The sequence below is a fragment of the Hyperolius riggenbachi genome, chromosome 10 (assembly GCF_040937935.1).
Source record: "Hyperolius riggenbachi isolate aHypRig1 chromosome 10, aHypRig1.pri, whole genome shotgun sequence".
NCBI classification, from domain to species: Eukaryota; Metazoa; Chordata; class Amphibia; order Anura; family Hyperoliidae; genus Hyperolius; species Hyperolius riggenbachi.
In genome coordinates this window covers 27,596,861-27,618,665 of record NC_090655.1, presented here as the reverse complement: position 1 = coordinate 27,618,665, position 21,805 = coordinate 27,596,861, and the positions used below count along the sequence as shown (strand labels likewise).

The 21,805-nt window shown below is 47.4% G+C and overlaps 1 protein-coding gene across 1 annotated transcript in view; it reads right to left on the bottom strand.

Annotated features, from left to right (window-relative positions):
• The window catches only part of LOC137533817 (protein FRA10AC1), a 147,876-nt gene that overhangs the window by 118,875 nt on the left and 7,196 nt on the right, over positions 1–21,805 (bottom strand). The window lies entirely within an intron of this gene.

Below are 21,805 nucleotides of genomic sequence, written 5' to 3'. Positions count from 1 at the left end.
CAGTCTAACCCAGGGCTGTGGAGTCGGAGTTGGAGTAATTTTGGATAACTGGAGTCGGAGTTGGAGGTTTCATAAACTGGAGAGTCAGAGTTGGAGTCGGATGATTTTTGTACCAACTCCAAAGCCCTGGACTAACCTGCAACCCTGTATTGATCCAGGGGCGCCGCGAGGCACCAAGCAGACCAAGCGGCCGCTTGGGGCCTCAAGGTCTTAGGGGCCTCGGCGGCTCCGTGACGTCGGCGTGATGTTACTGTTTTCCCGCAGCCCCGCGGGCTGGCAGAGCAGAGCAGGGCAGCAGGGCTACGGGAAGATGGCCGCCGCCGAAACCCTGCTCTGGAGACTATTTATGTCTCCAGTACAGGGCTTCGGGTGGCCATCTTCCCGTAGCCCTGCTGCATTCAATCAGCGCGGGAGATTGGAGGAGGGAGGGAGCTCCGTGGGAACTGCGCGCCTGAGGAACCGGCTGGGAGACGGGGAGAGAAGTGCCAGGTGAGTAAATTCTTTTCTTTTTGCAGCCCTAATAGTGTTTGATATCTACTGACAATGTGCCCTAATTGCGTTTGATTTCTACTGACAATGTGCCCTAATTGCGTTTGATTTCTGCTGAAAATGTGCCCTAATTGCGTTTGATTTCTGCTGAAAATGTGCCCAAATTGCGTTTGATTTCTGCTGAAAATGTGCCCTAATTGCGTTTGATTTCTGCTGAAAATGTGCCCAAATTGCGTGTGATTTCTGCTGAAAATGTGCCCAAATTGCGTTTGATTTCTGCTGAAAATGTCCCCTAATTGCGTTTCATTTCTGCTGAAAGTGTGCCCAAATTGCATTTGATTTCTGCTGAAATGTGGCCCAAATTCCGTTTGTTTTCTGCTGAAATGTTGCACAAATTGCGTTTGTTTTCTGCTGAAATGTTGCACAAACTGCGTCTTTATTTTCTGGTGTCTGGGGTAACTGTTGCTGCATTTATTATTTAATGGTCATAGTTGGCTATATTTGCTGTGCTACGGTTAAGCTCCGCAGACACAATGTCATGGCCACGCCCATCTTTCGGCGCGCCGCAATCACTCCCACATCCATTTTCCCCCGAAAACAGCCCCGCCCCAATCCGCCCTCCCGCTCCACCCACATGTCATGACCACGCCCACTTATGCGGGATAGCCACACCCATTTTTTGCCACTTCCTACAGTCCGCTTGGGGCCACAAAAACCTTAGCTGCACCCCTGTATTGATCTGAGACATAGCTATGCGCTTTGAGTTCTATGGGAAAAATGCATGTTACCAATTATATTGTTTTGTATTGTACAGTATTTGTATATACCATAGAACAAAGCTATACAAGGTAAACATAGTGCAAAATACATGATCATGTGATTTGGGGCTGGTTAGGTAGGCCCAGTAATACAAGTACAAGGCTGTCATAGGAAAGGAGCACACCATCATGTAGAATACACTAGGGAAGGGAGGACCCTGCCAGAGGCTTACAATCTCAGGGGGAGGGCAGATGGACACACTGAGTAGGGCTGTAGAATAAGTATGTAGTAGAGAGTTACTTCATGGTAGGGGTGGGTAGGCCATCTTGAAGAGGTGGGTTTAGAGGGCTTGCTTGAATGTGTTGAAGGGGGTATCAGCTACTGATTGGGATGAAGTTCAGTCCTGGGTTACAGTTCCTATTTAAAGGGAACCTGAACTAAGTAAAATTATTTAAAACACATGATGTAGCTGCAAATGAATATTACATACTTACCTCACAATAAGATCCTCTCAGAAGCTCACCATTTTCTTCTTAGGGCCCGTTTCCACTATCGCGAATCTGCATGCGTTTCCTGCATGCAGATTCACACAGCCAATACAAGTGAATGGGCCTGTTTCCACTTGTCAGTTTTCCTGTGCGTTTTTCTGTGCAGGATTTTTCTGCACGGCAGAGCCATCAGAATTAGCTTGCGTGTGGAATGCAGGCGAATCGCCGCTAATGTACTTAATAGGGAATTTGCATGCTGTTTTGGTATGCGAATTTTCATGCGAATTCGCATGAAGTCAATGGAAAAGCACACCGGCATTGCCATGGTTAAATTCGCATACATCGTCATCCATGCGAATACGCATGAAAATACGCATGTACACGCATGCGAAATTCGCATCCACATGCAAATTTTGCCACGGCGATTCCGCAACGCAATAGTGGAAACGGGCCCTTACAGTTCTGACAATATTTTGTCAGAATTGAAATATACCATTTGCTATCAGTTATATATCAGCTGCTGTCAGTTACAACTGAAGGTAATGTCCATGTTTCCCTATGGCTCAAGTGGGTGATATTACAGTTTAACCACTTGAGGACCCACCCTTTACCCCCCCTTAAGGACCAGCGCTGTTTTAGCTGATCTGTGCTGGGTGGGCTCTGCAGCCCCCAGCACAGATCAGGGTGCACGCAGAGCGATCAGATCGCCCCCCCTTTTTCCCCCCAATGGGGATGATGTGCAGGGGGGGGTCTGATCACTCCTGCCTGCAGGCATGTTGCGGGGGGCACCTCAAAGCCCCCCTCCGCGGCGAAATTCCCCCCCTCCCTCTTCTACCTGTCATGCCCAGTGATCCGGGCTGCACAGGACGCTATCCGTCCTGTGCAGCCAGTGACAGGCTGTCCCCTGTCACATGGCGGCGATCCCCGGCCGCAGATTGGCCGGGGATCGCCGATCTGCAGCGCCGTACAATGTAAACAAAGCGTATTATTTCCGCTTGTGTTTACATTTAGCCTGCGAGCCGCCATCGGCGGCCCGCAGGCTATTCACGGAGCCCCCCGCCGTGAATTGACAGGAAGCAGCCGCTCGCGCGAGCGGCTGCTTCCTGATTAATTAGCCTGCAGCCGGCTGGTCCTGCAGCTGCCACTTTGCCGACGCACGGTATAAGCGTGCGGTCGGCAAGTGGTTAACAGTGTGCTGACCAGTAAGCTGTTATGGGGTAATGGCTATTTTCAAAATGGAGGACGGAGAATTCCATCAATCACAGTGGACAAACAGGACGCAGGAGAGGAGAAAGAGATTGAGGAGTAGACTACACAGGAGGTAAAAATGACGTGTTTGTTTATTTTCACTTCAGGTTCTCTTTACAGTGTACCAGAGATGACATGTGACATGATGAAATAGACGTGTACATACAGAGGCAAGCATATAGACACTTATACCTTGCTCCTTTTCTTTTTTCCCTGCCTGAAAGAGTTTTTAATTAGCGATGGAACTGACAGTTTTTCTCCAGTCAGGACTTGGAAAAAGATAAGATCAATAGTTCATGTATTTTCACTCTGGGACTCTTGAGATACTACAATTGAGCAGAGATTATGAAACATTAAATCTGCTTTGTAAATGTGTATACATAAAATAAAACCTTGAGATATCTAAAAGAGCCATTTTTAGGAGTAGAAGGACAGATCCAATTGTTTATCTCAGTTTATTTTCACCTCTGGTTCATTTTAAAGAGAACCAGAGACAAAGCACCCTCATGTATTTTATTACATTTATCAGTGGGAACATGACAGTAAACACCTACCCTGCTTTTAGTTTTATTCTTCTCAGTCTAATCTATCTGTTATCAACTGTGATAAGAATCCACCGACTATTCAGTCCAGGTTTGACCTGGAATCATTATAGCTGAGTCACTCTTCTGTGGAGTCTTTTCAAGCCCAAGCCTGCCACCTCCTGGCTCAGATTTCATACTCAGAGCTGTTGACATGGGAGGGGCTGCTGCTGCCGAGAAAGAAGCTCTGAAACAGACAGTGTATCTGTGTGCAGTGTGCAGCCTGTCATTATCTACTGTATGCAGTTTCATTTCTATGAGAGACACTTCCTACAGGCAGCCACACAGCATGCCAGAATAATAAAGTTGAAAGCATACAGATGAAAGCCTGCTGCAGCCCTGCTTGTCTATAGTCTCATAGAGGCTAGACGGCACATCCAGAACAGTTTATAACCTGGAAGCAGAAGAGATATGAGCCGGCGGCCATATTGGATATTTCCTGGAGCAATAATGGATAAAAAACACTCAAAAAGGCACTCCAGAGTGACGAAATTATCAGGTAGAGTATTTATTCTTTACAAGCTATCAACTGATATGTTTATTTTGTGTGAATCGTTCATCTCTGGTTCCCTTTAAGCAATTTCTGAGCTCCTATTGAAGGCTGTTTGGCAGGTCCCAGAATCACCTCAGATCAGCGCGCAGCTCAGACCGGCCTCCCACCAGAGCTGCTTGTATCTGACACTTTATCTCCGTGATTAGAAAAATGATTTAATTTTTTGACTGAACAAACAAATCAGTGTAAGTGACTAATGCAATAAGGAAATGTTATTTATGCAGTTTGCATACAGATCTCTGAGGTGCATGTAAAACTACAAACCCAATTATGAAATCTGCAGGGGCCGGACTCTACAAACACTCTGCATCATAGGCTGTGCCAGTAGCAGTAGTAGTCGGGTATACTTTAAAGAAACCCTGTAGTGACCCTAATCTAAACCAATCACGGACTTTAGGGTCCAAAAATGGTATCATTTTTCACAAGCTTAGACGCCAAAAGCAGAAAAAAAAAATCATACTGCAGATTGATCTGCAGCAGCCCTGCACTTCACTCACCTCCCCCGGGTCCGGCGCTGCAATTCTTCCTCTGTCCACTAGGTGGCGCTCAACCCCTATGGTAAGATTGCCATCTGTCGTCATTTGACAAACGGAGATCTCATCCGAGGGATCGAGAGCCTCCAAGAACAGGAAGAAGACAAATGGGTAGCGTCTGGATCCTGGAGAGGTGAGTTACAAACGCCCTCCACACTGCAGGCTCTGCATATACCTCGGCACGGGATCACCACTCCCCAACATGTTTTTTTCACCCCGAGCCTGGCTGGTTGAAGGGAACCTGAAGTGAGAGGAATATGAAGTCTGCCATCTTCATTTCCTTATTGCCTGGCTGTCCTGCTGAGCTTTTGGCTTTATTTGTGTTTAACCACTTGAGGACTGCAATGCTAAACCCCCCTAGTGACCAGGCCATTTTTAATTAAATTGACCACTGCAGCCTTAGGCGCCAGGTGTAACTCTGACATTACGCTGCTGTGTACTCCTACTTTCACTGCCTGATGAAGCGGGTGTAGACCTGCGAAACGCGTTGTACTAAACCCCTGGAGTGTACCATTAAATTTACCTTGTTGAATAAGCACAGCTTCTTGTGTTTGCTTGAGGGAGGTAAGTCCACCACTGCCTCCTAAGCATTTTTTAAACATTTTAAATATTGTTTTTATCCTTTTGGCGCCTCTGTTCAGTTCATAACACAGTATATATCCACCCTTGGTGGAGGGGGATACCCCTTTATTCTTAACGTCTACAGAGAGCGACTTCTTAGCCCTGAGTGGGGACAGGCCAATCTCCTCACCTGCTTATACAGTGGTTGCCTGGAGGTAACCCTGGTTTGCGAGTATATAATTTTACTCTTTCACAACATACCATTTGCCTTGACTTACTGCACCATATTGGGCTCTCGGTTCTCTTTCTTCATATACCTTCACTATGTTGTCCAACCTATAATATACAGCTCCAGTGTTCTCCCCAGAATTTTTTTCCAGCCGGGTGGCATGAAATAGTAGCCGGGTGGCATGAAATAGTAGCCGGGTGGCATGAAAACGTAGCCGTGTGAGGCGAGATGAGAATGCAGGGCCGATGCTTCTCTGCACAACTCTGCTTACAGCATAGGAGGAGGCGAGCTGACCAAAACTAGCCGGGGGGAGCACCCGCCTAAAAGAGCCTGGGGAGAACACTGAGCTCACACATCGGGCTTGATTCACAAAGCGGTACTAACTGTTAGCACGCTTGTGAAAAGCCCCTTAGCACGCCTAAACATACTTTGTGCGCTAATTAGCGCCCGCGTGCTAATTTTTGCGTTCGCGCGCTAAGTTTAGCACTGCCTGATGCGCGCTTAAATGGCGCATTGGATGAGCCCTAAACGTCGCACCCATGCAACGTTTAGGACCTAAACTTAGCACATGAACTGATTTAGCTTGGTGCGTGCTAACTACTTAGCCCAAAGTCTTTAGGCGTGCTAACTAGGTTAGCACCGCTTTGTGAATCAGGCCCTAGGTCTGTGTCCCAACCGCTTCCCAGAGTGAGCTGCAGTGGATGAACTGACCCGAAGAATCGACAAATGCTTTCTTATTTCTCTAGTGCCTTACTAGCATTCTGCTTCTCACAGTTTGAGTCACAGCAATTCTTATTTTATTTTCACCCCATTGGGCAACAAATTATCACTTTAAATCCATGAAATGATGGTACAGTGCTATGGAATTTTTGCAGGTGAAATACCGGTCACCGTGATGGCTGTTCAAAGTCATATGCTGAACACACCATTGTTTTGTGACCTCTCCTTTTACAACCGTGCCTAATCAGAAGCCTTTGTAGTTTCTCGCTAACATGCTTGAAAGGTGGGCCACCCTGACCACATGGGTTTATTGAGGGAGGCGGTGCAGTATATGTACAGTAATAGCACATTCTTTGGGTATCCACCCCTCTGTGGTTGTCAGATCACACTGCCTCACTTGGCTGCCATCTGACGGTTTGAAGCGCCTTTTTTTTCCTGGTTCAAAATAACTCCACCCCTGAAAAAGCCCTAAGATGCCCCTCCCCTTACCTTATTTTTTCCAGCTAGATTTGGGGCTGCCAAAGCATGGGCCCCCTTGCCCCTTTAATGTTTGCAAACCTTCCCTTGCCTCCCTGAGTATTTGTTTCACCCCGCCGCTGCGTCCCCCTCCCCCCACCTGGGTCTCTATACTGGCAGCACCTATTCCGGCTACCTATACTGTGGCCAACTATTGCTGGCTACACCTACTCCTGTCTACCTATACTGCGGCCACCTATTGCTGGCTACACCTACTCCTGCCTATCTATACTGCGGCCACCTATTGCTGGCTACACCTATTCTTGCCTACCTATACTGCGGCCACCTATTCCTGCCTACCTATGTAGCCACCTATTGCTGGCTTCACCTACTCCTGCCTACCTATACTGCAGCCACCTATTGCTGGCCACACCTATTCCTGGCTACCTATACTGTGGCCACCTATTGCTGGCTACACCTATTCCTGCCTACCTATACTGCAGCCACGTATTACTGACAACCTATTCCTGCCTACCTATACTGCGGTCACCTATTGCTGGCTACACCTATTGCTGGCTACCTATACTGCGGCCACCTATTGCTGGCTACACCTATTCCTGCCTACACCTATTCCTGCCTACCTACACTGCGGCCACCTATTGCTGGCTACACCTATTCCTGCCTACCTACACTGCGGCAAACTATTGCTGGCTACACTTATTCCTGCCTACCTACACTGTGGCCACCTATTGCTGGCTACACCTATTCCTGCCTACCTATACTGCGGTCACCTATTGCTGGCTACACCTACTCCTGCCTACCTATACTGCGGCCACCTACTGCTGGCTACACCTATTCCTGCCTACCTATACTGCGGCCACCTATTGCTGGCTACACCTATTCCTGCCTACCTATACTGCGGCCACCTACTGCTGGCTACACCTATTCCTGCCTACCTATACTGCAGCTACCTATTGCTCGCTACACCTATTCCTGCCTACCTATACTGCGGCCACCTATTGCTGGCTACACCTATTCCTGGCTACCTATACTGCAGCCACCTATTACTGACAATCTATTCCTGGCTATCTATACTGCAGCCACCTATTGCTGGCTACACCTATTCCTGGCTACCTATACTGCAGCCACCTATTACTGACAATCTATTCCTGCCTACCTATACTGCGGTCACCTATTGCTGGCTACACTTATTCCTGCCTACCTATACTGCGGCCACCTATTGCTGGCTACACCTATTCCTGCCTACCTATTGCTGGCTACACCTATTCCTGCCTACCTATTGCTGGCTACACTTATTCCTGCCTACCTATACTGCGGCCACCTATTGCTGGCTACACTTATTCCTGCCTACCTATACTGCGGCCACCTATTGCTGGCTACACCTATTCCGGCCTACCTATACTAAGTCCATCTATTGCTGGCTACACCTATTCCTGCTTACCTATACTGCGGCCACCTATTACTGACAACCTATTCCTGGCTACCTATACTGCAGCCACCTATTGATGGCTACACCTACTCCTGCGGCTACCTATTGCTGGCTACACCTATTCCTGCCTACCTATACTGCAGCCACCTATTGCTGGCTACACCTATTCCTGCCTACCTACACTGCAGCAACCTATTGCTGGCTACACCTATTCCTGCCTACCTATACTGCGGCCACCTATTACTGACAACCTATTCCTGCCTACCTACACTGTGGTCACCTATTGCTGGCTACACCTATTCCTGCCTACCTATACTGCAGCCACCTATTGCTGGCTACACCTACTCCTGCCTATCTATACTGCGGCCACCTATTGCTGGCTACACCTATTCTTGCCTACCTATACTGCGGCCACCTATTGCTGGCTACACCTACTCCTGCCCACCTATACTGCGTTCACCTATTGCTGGCTACACCTATTCCTGGCTACCTATACTGCAGCCACCTATTACTGACAACCTATTCCTGCCTACCTATACTGCAGCCACCTATTGCTGGCTACACCTACTCCTGCCTACCTATACTGCGGCCACCTATTGCTGGCTACACCTATTCCTGCCTACCTATACTGCAGCCACCTATTGCTGGCTACACCTATTCCTGCCTACCTATACTGTGTCCACCTATTGCTGGCTACACCTATTCCTGCCTACCTATACTGCGGCCACCTATTGCTGGCTACACCTATTCCTGCCTACCTATACTGCGGCCACCTATTGCTGGCTACACCTATTCCTGCCTACCTACACTGCGGCAACCTTTTGCTGGCTACACCTATTCCTGCCTACCTACACTGCGGCCACCTATTGCTGGCTACCCCTATTTCTGCCTATCTATACTGCAGCCACATATTACTGACAACCTATTCCTGCCTACCTATACTGCGGTCACCTATTGCTGGCTACACCTATTCCTGCCTACCTATACTGCGGCCACTTATTGCTGGCTACACCTATTCCTGCCTACCTACACTGCGGCAACCTATTGCTGGCTACACCTATTCCTGCCTACCTACACTGCGGCAACCTATTGCTGGCTACACCTATTCCTGCCTACCTATACTGCGGCCACCTATTGCTGGCTTCACTTATTCCTGCCTACCTATACTGCGGCCACCTATTGCTGGCTACACCTATTCCTGCCTACCTACACTGCGGCAACCTATTGCTGGCTACACCTATTCCTGCCTACCTATATTGCGGCCACCTATTACTGACAACCTATTCCTGCCTACCTATACTGCGGCCACCTATTGCTGGCTACACCTATTCCTGCCTACCTATACTGCGGCCACCTATTGCTGGCTACACCTATTCATGCCTACCTATACTGCGGCCACATATTGCTGGCTACACCTATTCCTGGCTACCTATACTGTGGCCACCTATTGCTGGCTACACCTATTCCTGCCTACCTATACTGCGGCCACCTATTGCTGGCTACACTTATTCCTGCCTACCTATACTGCGGCCACCTATTGCTGGCTACACCTATTCCTGCCTACCTACACTGCGGCAACCTATTGCTGGCTACACCTATTCCTGCCTACCTATACTGCGGCCACCTACTGCTGGCTACACCTATTCCTGCCTACCTATACTGCAGCTACCTATTGCTCGCTACACCTATTCCTGCCTACCTATACTGCGGCCACCTATTGCTGGCTACACCTATTCCTGGCTACCTATACTGCAGCCACCTATTACTGACAATCTATTCCTGGCTATCTATACTGCAGCCACCTATTGCTGGCTACACCTATTCCTGGCTACCTATACTGCAGCCACCTATTACTGACAATCTATTCCAGCCTACCTATACTGCGGTCACCTATTGCTGGCTACACTTATTCCTGCCTACCTATACTGCGGCCACCTATTGCTGGCTACACCTATTCCTGCCTACCTATTGCTGGCTACACCTATTCCTGCCTACCTATTGCTGGCTACACTTATTCCTGCCTACCTATACTGCGGCCACCTATTGCTGGCTACACTTATTCCTGCCTACCTATACTGCGGCCACCTATTGCTGGCTACACCTATTCCGGCCTACCTATACTAAGTCCATCTATTGCTGGCTACACCTATTCCTGCTTACCTATACTGCGGCCACCTATTACTGACAACCTATTCCTGGCTACCTATACTGCAGCCACCTATTGATGGCTACACCTACTCCTGCGGCTACCTATTGCTGGCTACACCTATTCCTGCCTACCTATACTGCAGCCACCTATTGCTGGCTACACCTATTCCTGCCTACCTACACTGCAGCAACCTATTGCTGGCTACACCTATTCCTGCCTACCTATACTGCGGCCACCTATTACTGACAACCTATTCCTGCCTACCTACACTGTGGTCACCTATTGCTGGCTACACCTATTCCTGCCTACCTATACTGCAGCCACCTATTGCTGGCTACACCTACTCCTGCCTATCTATACTGCGGCCACCTATTGCTGGCTACACCTATTCTTGCCTACCTATACTGCGGCCACCTATTGCTGGCTACACCTACTCCTGCCCACCTATACTGCGTTCACCTATTGCTGGCTACACCTATTCCTGGCTACCTATACTGCAGCCACCTATTACTGACAACCTATTCCTGCCTACCTATACTGCAGCCACCTATTGCTGGCTACACCTACTCCTGCCTACCTATACTGCGGCCACCTATTGCTGGCTACACCTATTCCTGCCTACCTATACTGCAGCCACCTATTGCTGGCTACACCTATTCCTGCCTACCTATACTGTGTCCACCTATTGCTGGCTACACCTATTCCTGCCTACCTATACTGCGGCCACCTATTGCTGGCTACACCTATTCCTGCCTACCTATACTGCGGCCACCTATTGCTGGCTACACCTATTCCTGCCTACCTACACTGCGGCAACCTTTTGCTGGCTACACCTATTCCTGCCTACCTACACTGCGGCCACCTATTGCTGGCTACCCCTATTTCTGCCTATCTATACTGCAGCCACATATTACTGACAACCTATTCCTGCCTACCTATACTGCGGTCACCTATTGCTGGCTACACCTATTCCTGCCTACCTATACTGCGGCCACTTATTGCTGGCTACACCTATTCCTGCCTACCTACACTGCGGCAACCTATTGCTGGCTACACCTATTCCTGCCTACCTACACTGCGGCAACCTATTGCTGGCTACACCTATTCCTGCCTACCTATACTGCGGCCACCTATTGCTGGCTTCACTTATTCCTGCCTACCTATACTGCGGCCACCTATTGCTGGCTACACCTATTCCTGCCTACCTACACTGCGGCAACCTATTGCTGGCTACACCTATTCCTGCCTACCTATATTGCGGCCACCTATTACTGACAACCTATTCCTGCCTACCTATACTGCGGCCACCTATTGCTGGCTACACCTATTCCTGCCTACCTATACTGCGGCCACCTATTGCTGGCTACACCTATTCATGCCTACCTATACTGCGGCCACATATTGCTGGCTACACCTATTCCTGGCTACCTATACTGTGGCCACCTATTGCTGGCTACACCTATTCCTGCCTACCTATACTGCGGCCACCTATTGCTGGCTACACTTATTCCTGCCTACCTATACTGCGGCCACCTATTGCTGGCTACACCTATTCCTGCCTACCTACACTGCGGCAACCTATTGCTGGCTACACTTATTCCTGCCTACCTATACTGCGGCCACCTATTCCTGCCTACCTATACTGCGGCCACCTATTCCTGGCTACCTATGCTGTGGCCACCTCCCACCCTTCGTCAGAAAGCCTGATTCATCAATCTGCGCTGCTTAGCAGCGCAGCTTAAAGTGTACCAGAGGCGAAGACACCAAGTTCGGCCAGTCTGAGCAAGCGTAAGGCGCTCCCTCTGTCTCCCTCTTTTGCGGAGAATAGTACTGTGCAGTGCTATTCTTCGCCGGAGAGAGATGGAGAGAGCGCACTGCTCTTGCTCAGACTGGCTAAACTTACGGGACCTGCATCCCAGCAGTCCTATTCCTGTCCCAGTGTATGCTGCCCATAGCAACCGCATCCCAGCTGTCCTATTCCTATCCCAGTGTATGTTGCCCATAGCAACCACATCCCAGCTGTCCTATTCCTGTCCCAGTGTATGTTGCCTTTAGCAACTGCATCCCAGCAGTCCTATTCCTGTCCTAGTGTATGTTGCTCATAGCAACTGCATCCCAGCTGTCCTATTCCTGTCCCAGTGTATGTTGCCCATAGCAACCACATCCCAGCTGTCCTATTCCTGTCCCAGTGTATGTTGCCCATAGCAACCACATCCCAGCTGCCCTATTCCTGTCCCAGTGTATGTTGCTTATGGCAACTGCATCCTAGCAGTCCTATTCCTGTCCTAGTGTATGTTGCTCATAGCAACTGCATCCCAGCTGTCCTATTCCTGTCCCAGTGTATGTTGCCCATAGCAACCGCATCCCAGCTGTCCTATTCCTGTCCCAGTGTATGTTGCTCATAGCAACTGCATCCCAGCTGTCCTATTCCTGTCCCAGTGTATGTTGCTCATAGCAACTGCATCCCAGCTGTCCTATTCCTGTCCCAGTGTATGTTGCTCATAGCAACTGCATCCCAGCTGTCCTATTCCTGTCCCAGTGTATGTTGCTCATAGCAACTGCATCCCAGCTGTCCTATTCCTGTCCCAGTGTATGTTGCTCATAGCAACTGCATCCCAGCTGTCCTATTCCTGTCCCAGTGTATGTTTCTCATAGCAACTGCATCCCAGCTGTCCTATTCCTGTCCCAGTGTATGTTTCTCATAGCAACTGCATCCCAGCTGTCCTATTCCTGTCCCAGTGTATGTTTCTCATAGCAACTGCATCCCAGCTGTCCTATTCCTGTCCCAGTGTATGTTGCTCATAGCAACTGCATCCCAGCAATCCTATTCCTGTCCCAGTGTATGTTGCCCATAGCAACCACATCCCAGCTGTCCTATTCCTGTCCCAGTGTATGTTGCCCATAGCAACCGCATTACAGCAGTCCTATTCCTGTCCCATTGTATGTTGCCCATAGCAATCGCATACCAGCGGTCCTATTCCTGTCCCAGTGTATGTTGCCCATAGCAACTGCATCCCAGCGGTCCTATTACAGTTCAAGAGATGTCACGGAAACAGTTTTCCCTCAGGGCACTTTTCGTGGCTGATGCTTGTTGTACATTTAGAATAAATGGCCCCCATGTGTAGCCCGCTCTGTTTCTAATAGCCTGTACTCTGGCTGACAGGCTGCTGTGATGAATTATAGGTGGATGGGAGCGGTAATGAGCGATGCTGGGAACAGATGCACTGACTATGTCCTGTGTGCTCTCAGCTCCAAATCTGTTACACAAACTGACAGCATCGCTCGGGCCAGAACCAATCAGAGGGCATTACTCCCGGAGCTGTACCTGGCTTGTGTTACATGCTTCCGGGATGCCTTTATGTACTAATATGTTACGGCTCAGATCATCTAAATCTGATCTACTGTGGCTCTGTCATCCATCAATCTTCCTGCTGCTGGCAAGGGGGGAGCGAGGGATCATAAAGCAGAGGTGAAAATAAATAAACAATTGTATCTATCCTCCTCCTCCTAAAAATGACTTTGTAAGATATTCCACAGTTTTATTTTACATTTATATCTACTTTTGTACGTTTTTACTGTTTTAGCTCAATGACAAATTCATTGAAGTATGCCAGAGCTAAAATCTATTAAAGTGGACCCAAATTAAAAATCCAAGATTTCGGAAATAAAATCTATTTTCTAAATTATAATAATAAATAGCAGCCTTTTTTCAGCTGCATGACGACAAATATAAAATATTTTACATTTATTGGTGGAACCCCTCCCTTCCTTTCATATTGCCGGGACAGAATCCGGCAAACTGGTGGAGCAGGTGGTGTACGGCAAAGGAGGGATTGCTAATGGCTGCCACCTGTATAACCCTAGTTATGAAAAGAGAAGGGTGAAAAGCATGCACTGAAATGCTCATAGGCTTGAAGGAGTGTTTATTTATCTTTGTATGTGTCGGAGTGGTGCAACTAAATATTTTTAATTAAAAAAAATGTTTGGTTTGGGTCCGCTTTAACTATTGACCCTTTTTATCTCTTTCCTGCTTTCAGAAGCCATTTTCTGCTAGGAACGAGTTTTATAGTTGTAATTTCTTGTCAGTGAGGGTCACACTGTAGTCTGATCCAGTCCTGACAGGAACTACCACTTACATACCTATTTAACTCTTTCAGGCAGGGTAATAAAAAAAAAAAAAAGGGACACAGCATAGTTATTTGTGTGCTTAGCACTGTACATACCAATGTCTATCTCATCATGTCACCTCGGGTATCCGTTAAAGGAATACTGAGGTGACATGATGAGATAGACATGTGCCAAGCACACAAATAATGTAGTGTTACTTTTTTTCTTTTTCTGCTTGAAAGAGTTAAACATAAGGTATGCAAGTGACAGATTCTGTCTGGGTCGGACTACAGAGTGACCCTCACTGATAATAAATTATAGCCATAAAACACTTTCCTGGCAGAAAATGGCCTTCTGAGAGCAGAAAAGAGATAAAAAGGGTCAATAGTTCAAAGATTTTAGCTCTGGCATACTTCAATGCATGTGTCATTGAGCAGAGACAGTGAAACAGTAAAAACTAAAAAATATGGAGGCTGTCATATTTATTTCCTGTTTAATAATCACAGTTGCCTGGCAGCCCTACTGATCTATTTGGCTGCAGTAGTGTCTGAATCACACCAGAAACAAGCATGCAGCCAATCTTGTCAGATCTGACAATGTCAGAAACACCTGATCTGCTGCATGCTTGTTCAGGGTTTATGGCTAATAGTATTAGAGGCAGAAGATCAGCAGAGCTGCCAGGCAACTGGTAGTGCTTAAAAGGAAATAAATATGACAGCCTCCATCGCTTCAGTTGTCCTTTAACAAGTCGATTTAAATATAAAACAATATAAACAGTTTATTTTTTAACCTTGGTATTACTTTAACCCTTTCGGGACCAAGGATGTTAGAGTTACGTCCTCTGTGTGGCCGCCTGCTGATGACAGGACGTAACTGTAACGTCCTTGAAGTCCCGCTGCTCCGGACGCGATCGTGCGGACCCGAGAGGGGAGATAAAGCTGTCACATGATCACTACGACTGCCGCTGATTGTAGTGATCACTGAAGCGGTGGCGGCTGAAGAGAAAGAAGAGGATCTACTCACCTTCGTGGCGCTCCTCCGGCGATCATTGCCCCCCCTCTGCTCTGCCCGGCATCCATCCTCACTCTGTAGCAAAGTTCCGGGTCTCGGCTTGATGACGTCATCAAGCCGGGACCTGGAACTTAGCGGCACTGCGAGGCTGCATGTCGGGGAGAGAGGAGGCGGGGAGAGCTGCTCATCGCAGGACCCAGGGAGGTGAGTAATGGCCGCTGCCTGTACTGGAGACACTTATAGATATACAGTGGACACCCATGCCTATCTATACAGGGAATACCTATCCCTGGCTATCTAAACTGGGGACAACTAAACCAGGCAAACTGCTCTGGCCCCCCAAGGAGGGTTAAATGGTCAGTCCCCAATGGGTTAAGGGAACTTGTAGGGGATCCATGTATCTGAACCCACTATTTTAGCCTGAAAGATAAGAGTTTGCTAAAAAGCAAAGCAAACTATCTTACTTACTTCACACTCACGCGGGGCACACTACGGACACACTCGCGCTGGCAGAGTGCTCCCAGCAATGTAAGGGTAACGGGCTGCACGTGCGCAGTATACCCTGATTGGCAGAGATAACTACTATGAGAGTATCTAGGCGGCAGCGGCGGTGGACAGCAAGGGACCGATTAGCCTGAACGGGGCTGGAGGAATCACCTTCAGCCAAAAAAGGGTATGAATGGCAATACATCTATATAGTCTATGCACTGTGTACAGTTAGATGAACATATAAAGTTTACATTTGGTACATCATAGTGGATAGAACAGACTCACATATATATCTGTAGCAGCACTTCCTTATTTCTGAAGTAGACCCTCAGCATGTGTCCTCCCCTCCAGCCTGGTTCTCTCCTCTGCTGTGCTTTCTACCTGCCTGGATCAAATCAATTCTCTGTTCACAGTGTGTAGGAGAGAAGAGACAGGAAAACAGCTGCAGCCTGTCTTATCCTGTCTGTTTGCTATAATTCTTATTTCAGATGTCTGCCTAGATTAGATAACAGGAACATGAGGGGTGGAGTTATGACATCAATCCCCCAGCATCCTTTGCACCTAAAGTTTGGAATGAAAAAAAAAAAATACTGGGGCCCAATTTCACACTGGGGATGGGGATTTCAAGACTATATGTGGAATACGGACCCTGGGGGTAGGAAAAATCACGCTTTATTATGAGTGATTTTATATATCTTGGCAACTTATTAGGCTTAAAGGGACTCCGAGCAGTGCAGAAACTATGGAAAGATGCATATCATTTTAAAGCTCTCTTTCTCTTCTTTCCAATGATATATAAACCGCTGCCCTACGCCTTTTAGTTTTCGCTATTTTCGCGATTGAAATTGCCGCAATTGCGATTTCAATCACGAAAATAGAGAAAACTAAGAGGCGTAGGGCGACGATTTAGGTGTCACCAGAAAGAGAGCTTTAAAATGATATCCATCTTTCCATAGTTACTTGTATTACACAGGACGACACTTTCCCCAGTGTCAGCAGCTCTATTCAGCAGAATGGAGCAGCTGACTTTAGGAAAAAGTCGCCCCGTGTAATACAAGAAACTATGGAAAGATGGATATCATTTTAAAGCTCTCTTTCTCCTCTTTCTGGCGACACCTAAATCGTCGCTCTACGCCTTTTAGTTTTCTCTATTTTCGTGATTGAAATCGCGGCCGCGGCAATTTTTATCGCGAAAATAGCGAAAACTAAAAGGCGTAGGGCGGCGGTTTATATATCATTGGAAAGAGGAGAACGAGAGCTTTAAAATGATATGCATATTTCCATAGTTTCTGCACTGCTCGGAGTCCCTTTAAAGTGAACCTTAAGTCAGAAAAAAAATGAGTTTTACTCACCTGGGGCATCTACCAGCCCCCTGCAGCCATCCTGTGCCCTCGCAGCCACTCACTAATCCTCTGGTCCCCCGCTGCCAGCTAGTTTCGTTTTTGCAGACAGGCCCGGCCACGCGTAGCTTTTTCCGCATTCCCGACTGCAATTAGTGCTATTGCGGGCAAAAATACGCGTTGTTGCATATCTATGCATTCGTAACGCGGCAACGCGTATTTTTGTACGTGTTGCGACCCGCAATAGTGCTAATTGCAGTCAGGAATGTGGAAAAAGCTACACGTGGCCAGTCCTGTCGGCAAAAATGAAACTAGCTGGCAGCGGGGGACCAGAGGATTAGTGAGAGGCTGCGAGGGCACAGGACTGCTGCAGGGGGCTGGTAGAAGCCCCAGGAGAGTAAAACTTTTTTTTTTCCTGTCTTAAGGTTCACTTTAAAGAGACTTTATAACAAAATGTTCAGCCTTATTTCTTCTATCCTATAAGTTCCTATACCTGTTCGAATGTGGTCTGTCTTACTGCAGCCTTTCCTAGTTGCACAGTGGCTGTATTATCTCTGTTATATAATCTAATCTTCTTTCCTTTGACGGCTGAGGCAGGAATGTGCTGCTCTATTGTGATAGGCAGAAGCTTTACACACCCTCTCCAAGCCCCCTCCAGGCTCTGTGCGAGTCACTGACTGAGCTCCTCTCAGCCTATCACACTCTGGTTAGCAGCCATGTCTTTTGTTTGTAAACACTGCCTAAAACTGGCAATTACAAGCCAGGATTGCACCAGGGAGTGACAGAAACAGCACAGAGGGGCCCAGGAGAACATAATGAATAGAATGATATGCTTTTTATTGTAAGAATTTTACAGTACAGATTCTCTTTAAAGCACACTGTAATTTATAATTTAGGTACTCTTTAAAGAGAACCCGAAATGGGGATCTTAGAACGAAATCTATACACAGAGGCTGGGTCTGGCTGTAGTGCCCAGCCTCTGTTGCTATTTGAATCCCCCCTAAGTCCCCCATGCGCTCCGCTCTCCCCCGTAAATTACAGCCGCGCTGGCGATACGCAGCGTGTCACAGCGGGCTGTATTTACCTCCCTAGTGTCACTCACGCCGCTCCCTCGCCTCCTGCAGAGCGCCGGTCCCCGCCCACGTTCCTTCCCTCGCCGCTGATTGGAGGGAAGGGACATGGGCGGGGACCGGCGCTCTGCAGGAGGCGGGGGGAGCAGCGTGAGTGACATTAGCTAGGTAAACAGAGCCCGACAGCGCGGCTGTAATTTATGGGCTAGAACGGAGCGCAGGGGGGACTTAGGGGGGATTCAAATAGCAACAGAGGCTGGGCACTACAGCCAGACCCAGCCTCTGTGTATAGATTTCATTCTAGGATCCCCACCTCGGTTTCTCTTTAAGGCAGCCACAAGTTACATTTTTTTTTTTATTTCAATGCAACCAATTCGTTCAGAGATTGCTGCAATTTCAAGAAAAGAAAAAAGATTGCAAATGTCAAAAAACTCTGTTGGATAGAAAACCCTCCAGCATGGCAACCTTTCACTCAATCAGCTTCTGATCATTTTGCATTTTCATAGAACTAGATTTTCCACTGTGACATTTATCACCATTCCCCAGCTATGTGCATCTATCAATATCCCATGCGATAATCATTTGCGGTTTACAAAAACCCGGTTTGCTCCCTCCTTTGCAAACCTGTACATGGCCCATTGGGAGCGTTTTGTTCTCAATGGGCCAGAGGGCCCCGGACCCTCCCTGGTGCTCTGGAGGAGATTTATAGATGATGCATTTTTTATCTGGCAGGGGACTCGAGCTAGTCTCGATACATTTTTAGGTTGGATTAACGAGAATCAATATAATCTGAAGTTCACTGCTGAATTGAGTAGACAGCAGGTTAACTTCTTAGATCTAACTGTGTATAAAGAAGAGGGCAAGATTTTGACCAAAACATACCTAAAACCAGTAGATACTAATACCTACATTAATATAGACAGCTGCCACCACTATAAGTGGTTGATGAATATTCCTAAAGGCCAGTTCCTAAGACTTAGGAGGAACTGCTCCAAAATAGATGATTTTGACAAAGAGGCTCAAATTTTGCAAGCCAGATTTGAACATAAAGGATATCCACAAGATATCATTTTGGGAGCTAGGGAACAGGCCACATGTACTGCCAGACAGGTTTTATTGGAAGAGAGAGAGAACCGCAATGCCCATACTTTTCAGCAGCCTAGTGTGGTCATGAGATATTCATCCCAGGCCCCCAAGGTGAGAAATATAGTGAGGAAGCATTGGGGTTTATTAAGGGAAGATCCTATACTCACCCCCTTATTATCGGAATATCCGCAAGTAATCTTCAAGAAGTCTAGGAGTTTGGGCAATCTACTAGCACCCACTATTAAGAAATCGGAGATAAAGAAGACAAGGGGATATTTTAAAAGATGTGGGTTTTGCCGAGCATGTAAAGAATCGAATTCCCCCATAGAAAGAATTTACCAGATTACTGCTGGGAATGAAACATTCAGCATGAAAAACGTAACCAATTGCGACACAAAAGGGGTGATTTATGTGCTAACTTGCCCCTGTTTAAAGCACTATGTGGGTAGAACAAAACGTACTCTAAAAGAAAGATTGAGTGAACATTGCACCAATATTAAAAAGGGCAATAAAGAACATCCCTTATCAGCACACTACAAAATGGAACACGGTTGCTCCTTTAAGGGATCTAAATATTGTGTCATCGAACAAGTAGTAAGACCATGGAGAGGTGGCGATTTCTTATTAGAAATGTCCAGACGTGAAACTATGTGGATATTTAATCTAAACACACTAGTTCCGCATGGATTGAACAAAGATCTTGAGCTGTATGCCTTTCAATAATCCTATTAACCACACAGTATAAAGAACCACCCTCCTATTCCCCAGTAGCCAAGCTTTGAGAAAGAGAGGCGTTCCTCTCGAAACGTCAGCGGAGGCTACAGTCGTGACGTCACGCCATAGAGGGGAAGGAGGCGTGGCGGAGTTCCGTACCGGGAAGTTGTGGAGCAGAACGGAAGTTTGCCGTACTGAAGGTTTGCATCATCCACGTGACCCACGCCATCCGGACCCCCTGGAAGCCGGGCACGCTTGCCCGACACTGCATTGCAGGTCCAGTCTCTCTCACCTAGCCGCCGGCCGGGGCTGGTGAGATTGAGCGGCTTCCCGGAAGATACTATCCGCCACAGGATTCATCATCAGAGGATTCAACACCTCAGGAGGGTGAGACCGCTCTACTTTAATCGTATCAAGCATTGATCCACATAACTTTGATGACTCACCACCTAGCCTGTTTTGCTTGCCAGCATCTTACTAGGCTTAAACGCCAGCTAACACCTTGCTTAAATCTCTGCTTGCATCAAAGCTACTATTGCTAATACGCTTGGAAATCATTTATGCTAGCTCAATGAGCAGATATTGAGGTCTGTTGGGAACACCATCTCCTTACTAACACACGAATTATTTCTAAAAAGTTCGCTGCTGCATCTGATCCATTACTGTTTCCTCGCAGGAGACACTGACCTCCTAGAGCAGGGCTGTTGCTCTAACTCATTCAAGTGCTATTAAGCATTACAACACAGCACTGGATCTACTGTTTTATGATTTTACTTTTATATGTATTTTATGTCATTATTGGGCTAATGCCCTTTTATACAGCTGTTCAGGTTATCTTGCCCAATATTTTATTAAAATTCTGTATTTCCATTCGACAAGCGCATCTGTAAGTTTTTGCATTTGCGGTTTAGCATTACAATTACCACTGTACACCACATTGCTTAAAGGGTACCAGAGCTGAAATAAATAAGATTTATACATACCTGGGGCTTCCTTCAGCCCGATCCGCTCAGATCGCTCCCATGCCGCCGTCCTCCGCTGCCTGCAGCTCCGGCCCCAGTCTACGCAAAAGAAGTGCGCCCTCTACGTATCTCTCCAGCGGCTGCTAGAGAGGTACGCAAACAGCGCACTTCTCTTACGTCAGACTGGCTCCGACTGACGGAAGTGACGGGACCCAGTTCCCGAAGCAGACAGCGGCGTGGGAGCGATCTGAGCAGATGGGGCTGGAGGAAGCCCCAGGTATGTATAAAACTTTTTTATTTCAGCTGAGTCACTTTAAAGGGCAACTGAAGTGAGAGGGATATGGAGGCTGCCATATTTGATTTTGAACATTACCAGTTGCCTGGAAGCCCTGCTGATCCTCTGCCTCTAATACTTTTAGCCATAGACCCTGAACAAGCATGCAGCAGATCAGGCGTTTCTGACATTATTGTCAGATCTGACTATAATCCCCAAAAAACCAAGTTGTATGCTTGTTTCTGGTGTTAAGGAAATAAATATGGCAGCCTCCATAATCTTCTCACTTCAGTTGTGCTTGAATTACAACTGCATTTGGCGCACTTTATTGTGCCACAAACACTCAATTCTTGGTAAAGAAATGTCCGATCTCAACAAAAAAAAAGTGGAAAAGAAATTCTGTCAGATTTTTCAATCGCAAAATAAAAAATTAATTTCAATTTTGTCAGTACAACCGATCGCTTAAAGGAGTTGTCAGCGTGGGACAGTCGGTGGAGAGGTCAGCGTGGGACAGTCGGTGGAGAGGTCAGCGTGGG